Source organism: Phyllobates terribilis, unplaced genomic scaffold (assembly GCF_046119375.1).
Source record: "Phyllobates terribilis strain yellow unplaced genomic scaffold, ASM4611937v1 Scaffold_2__4_contigs__length_985480577, whole genome shotgun sequence".
Taxonomy (NCBI): domain Eukaryota; kingdom Metazoa; phylum Chordata; class Amphibia; order Anura; family Dendrobatidae; genus Phyllobates; species Phyllobates terribilis.
The window spans coordinates 211,815,398-211,820,469 of NW_027362762.1; positions in this window are offsets into that span (position 1 = coordinate 211,815,398).

Sequence of the window (5,072 nt, forward strand, 5' to 3'; positions counted from 1 at the left end):
CACAGTCATGCTGAAACAACAAAGGGGCCTTCCCCAAACTGCTGTCAGAAAGTTGGGAACATACAATTTAAAATATCTTGGTAAGCTGAAGCATTAAGATGTTTCTAAAATGGAACTAAAGGACCAACGCCTGAGAGAGAGCCCCATAGCACTATACCCCCTCCATCAAACATTAGAGCTGAATCCAGACACTTCAATCAGACTGCAAGATGGAGAAATCTGGGTAACAAAAAAAAAAATAGTTGTGCTCCATCAAGGTAGTGGGCTAAAAGAAGTAAAAAGTCGCCTTTTCACCTGTACCACATGAAAAACTGTGTAAAAATTGAAAACTATTCTACTGCTGTTTTATTTTTTGATTCTGCGTCCCAATAATCGGAATAAGGCTCTGTTCATATTTATCCTGTTCTCTACGCTTAGCACTTATGTCTGGGTTTCCATGTAAATTCCCAGAAACCACGATTCAGACAAAATCCCCAACAGAATCACTTAATAAAATGAGGCAGATGAAGTCACTTCGGATTCCATCTGGCCCACTCCAGAGGTGTCCCATCTTTTTAGCGCACAAGTGTGGACAATTACAGTTGTGATCACACTTAAAAAGATGGATGATACAGACACCAAACGGAGTTCAAAGTGACTCCATCTACATAGAAAGGTAGAGTAGGAAGGGACCTCCAGGGTCATCTGGTCCAACCCATGATTCACTAAGCCATCTTAGACAAATGTCTGTCCAGCCTCTGTTTGAAGACTTTCATTGAAGGAGAACTCACCACCTCTCGTGGCAGCCTGTTCTACTCATTAATCAGCCTCCATGTCAAAAAGTCTAATCTATCTTCTCCATTTCAGTTTCATCTCATTGGTTCTACTCTTTCTCTGTGAAAATGAGAATAAAGATGATCCTTCTACAATGTGACAGCCCTTGAGATATTTGTAGACCGCTATTAAGTCTCCTCGGTCTTCTGTTTTGAAAGCTAAACCTTCCCAAATCCTGTAACCATTCTTCATAGGGCATTGTTTGCAGACCGGTCACCATTCTGGTCGCTCTTCTCTGAACTTGCTCCAGTTTCTTCAGGTCTTAAGATGTGGTGCCCATAACTGGACACAGCATTCCAGATAAGATCTGACCAAAGAGGAGTAGAGGGGGAATAATTATTTCACGTGATCTAGACTGTATGCTTATGCTAATACATCCCAGAATTGTGTTTTTGCCTTTATTGCTGCTGCATCACACTGTTGACTCATGTGCAGTTTGTGATCTATTAGTATACCCAAGTCTTTTTCAAATGTACTGTTGCTTGCTCCGATTCCTCCGTTTCTGTATGTGTTTTTTTCATTTTTCTTGCCCAGATGTAGGACTTTGCATTTCTCCCTATTAAAAACAATTCTGTTAGTTGCTACCCACAGTTCCAGTTTGTTTAGATATTTTTGAATCCTCTCACTCTTCTCTAGTATTAGCTATCCCTCCTAGCCTTGTGTCATCAGCAAATTTAATTCCTTTACCCTCAATTCCTTCATCTAAATCATTGATAAAGATGTTGAACAACATGGGGCCCAGGACAGAGCCTTGTGGTACGCCACTTGAGACATTTTTCCTACTGGATGTGCAACCATTTATGACCACTCTTTGGGTCCGATCACTAAGCCAGTTATGAATCCCCCTAACAATTGCCTTGTGCATTCCATAGTTGGTCATTTTTTCAATAAGCATGGTATGAGATACTTTATTATATCTTGAGCAAAGCATTTGACAATGTCTGCTGCGTTTCCCTGATCCACCAAGTCAGTGATTCTTCTGTCTTGGATGGAAATTTAAGTTGGTCTGACATGACTTATTAGTTACAAACCCATCTGCCTCATTATGGTGGATGGTTCCGTCAGGGATTTCATCTGAATCACATTTTTGTGGGATTTACATAGAAACCCCAAAGTAAGCACTCTGCGTAGAACTGTCACGGGTGTGTCAGGTGTGACAGTCGCTCTGGAGCAGGCTGTAGAAGGTCACTGCGCTTGGCATTGTAGACGCCTTTGTGATTGCCTCATCTCTGTAGTATAGTTATATCCTTCTTCCTTTAGGACCCAGCAGCGACTTCCACTTTCTGCTGCTGATTGACACACCCTTGCTGGGTAGTTAAATAGTCTGTTTCTCCAGAGAGTCACTGGTAATGGTTCTATGTACCTCTGTATAGGCTTGGAGCACTAGCAGTCGGCTAGTTTCTTCTCTGGTGTCTGCTCAAGCTAAGTGTATCCCCTTTGTCTACCTTTTTGTTTTTAGTTTGTAGTTTGGCCCGACTAGTGCTCACCCCGTCCCCTCCCCATCTAGGGCCATGCTCTGGGGATATTCAGGGCTTAGTTTCCTGCTTGGCGATGGGTGTGGAACCTAGATGGTAATCTAGCATTTTTCACACTGATCACTGTGGCTTTTTAGAATTGTACTTCTTTTCCATTCAGGAACAGTTTTAACCCCTTCCTGATGTCCGCTGTACATGTACAGAGACTGAGCTTGCGCCATTCCCGGCAGATAGATGATGTCTGTGTCATCCAGCCATTATCTGCCTGTAACAGCAGCGAGTGGCGCTATCGCTATCGCTGTCAATCTCTGACAAGTGCATTTAAGACATGCCGGCTGGATGGGGTGCTGATGGCTCGCCATTGCAGCTGAAGACCCTTGTGCCTGCCATGACTGTGCTCCACTGAAACCCAGCCTGGCATTCATAAAAAAACAAAACAGAAAAGAAAACACAATTTCCTAACTATATTCTGCTTTAGTTTTGCAGCACATAGTAAAAGCGATTGGATGATAACAGGTTCAAGTCTCCTAAGGAGAATTTAGAAAAAGTAAAATAACTTAAACATATTTGGAATCGACACATCTATAAAAGTCTGATCTTTCAAAATGTTAAACTAATAAACCCGATCGGTAAAGAGAAAAAAAAATCGAAATGCTAGAAATGTGGTTGTTCGGTCGTGACAAAACCACAAAAAATATAATAAGAAGCAATCACAATGTACAGTATTATGTATCCCAAAAATGGTACCAATAAAATGGTCAACTCATCACTCAAAAAACAAGCCCTCCCACATCTCCATCCACAAAAAATAAGTTACGTGTCTCGGAAAATGGCACATAAAACACCCACCCCCCAGTTTTGTTTTGTTTTTTTCCCAATTTCAGAATTTTATTTTCACCACTAAAATATAAAAAAAAAAAAACACTGGACAAGTTTGGCATTGCTGTAGTTGCACTGATGTGGTGAATCATACCAGCTCATTTTTTATCACACAATGAACACCGTAAAACCAAAAAACAGTCAGAATTGAATTTTTCCACAATTTTACCGCACTTGGATTTCTTCCCCCATTTTCCAGTACTTTGTATGGTAAAATGAATGTGGTTATTCAAAATTGCAACTATTCCCGCAAAAAAAGCAAAATCTCATGTTGCTATGTCTGCAGTCAGTAGAAAAATAAAATGGTTATGGCTTTTGGAAGAAGTGAAGAGTGTAAAAGTGAAAAATCATTCAGTCCTTAAAGGGACTTTTTTCCCTATGGGGCTACTTACTTAGTAGGTAATTGCTAACTCTCCCGATCCCTCCTGACTCAGAGCGGTCAATGACGCTCTTGCCAGCGGTTCTTCCTGTGACATCGTGGCAATCTGCTGTCAATCTGCATCATGTCAGTAGTGACTCCTTGTTGATCGAGCATAATAAAAATAAAAGTAACTGCTACGTTACCTACCGATGAGTGCTACTGCTTAGCACTATGGGGAAAAAAGTCCATAATAACCCCTTTAAGGCTACGGCCCCACTGTCGGTGTTTGGTCAGTATTCGGTCAGTATTTTCTCAGGAGTGGGAGACAAAACCAGGATTGGGTGATAAATGCAGAATTGGTGACTTGTTTCTATTATACCTTTTCTCTGATTGTTCCTCACCTGGTTTTGGCTCCCACTCCTGAGGGGGAGTGCTGACCAAATACTGATGGTGGTGCCGTGGCCTAAGGGGTTAAGCAGGACTCCTTATCAACAGAGGCATCAGCGGTTGCGTGACCTGTCACGTGATTAAATGACATCATGGAAGGTCCTTTTACACCACCGCGAGCCGTACAAGAGTCCGGACGCACCGGAGAGAAGACCGTGGGCCATCAGAAGGTGAGTATAATGTTTGTTTTTTTACCATTTTTATTCTTTTTTTAACTATTAACTTGGTCACACTATATAAATCCAGCCGGTTGCATGGATTTATATAGTTTGACCAAGTTGTCAAGCACTTTTCCAAGTGATGCTAAAATCGCTAGGAAAGGCGCTTGATAACCCGCATGCAGAAATGCATGCAAAGACGCTTGACAAACGCTTCTACCTGGCAGGAAAAAACGCATGTAAAATCCGTATGCGTTTTTCCTGCCAAGGAGATGCAGAAAAAATCTGCAGCATTTCTACATCGCGGGCACTTAGCCTTAAGCACAAAATCTTTATACTAGTTTTTATTTCCATGCATTGGGAGGAGAGTCTCTTCTTCTCCAGACCCGGGTACCATCTGCACATTGAATCACTTAATATCCGCATGTGCACATGTAGTAATGCGGATATTAAGCGATTCAATGCAATTACGCTGCGTGTCAGCAAAATTAATGCACATGCTGCGGATTTTTCCGCAATGATAATCCGCAGCGGAAATTTCTGCAGCATATGCATAGCACATGCGGATTGTCATTGGGGACAATGGGGAACGTATTACCAAGCGTTTTTTAAGCGTTTTCGCTGCGGAAATTCCGCGGCAAAAACGCTTGAAAAACGCCTAGTGCGTACGCAGCCTTACTCATGTTTTTATTACTGCTATTATTTTGAACACTACTGAAAGGAGAGAATAGAAAAAAACAGAAAGGAAAAGTCCCTCTCTTCAGTCATTTCAAAAGGAAGTATCCTGTTGATGATTCATCCTCATCTTCCTAGGATAAAGCACCAAAGCTAGACGTGGCAATAGCTAAGGCATCTAAAAAGTTTGCCCTTTGAGGACATGGGGGTACTTAGAGATCCTCTGAATAAGAAAGTGGATACTCCTTAAGGGTTCTTGGGAAG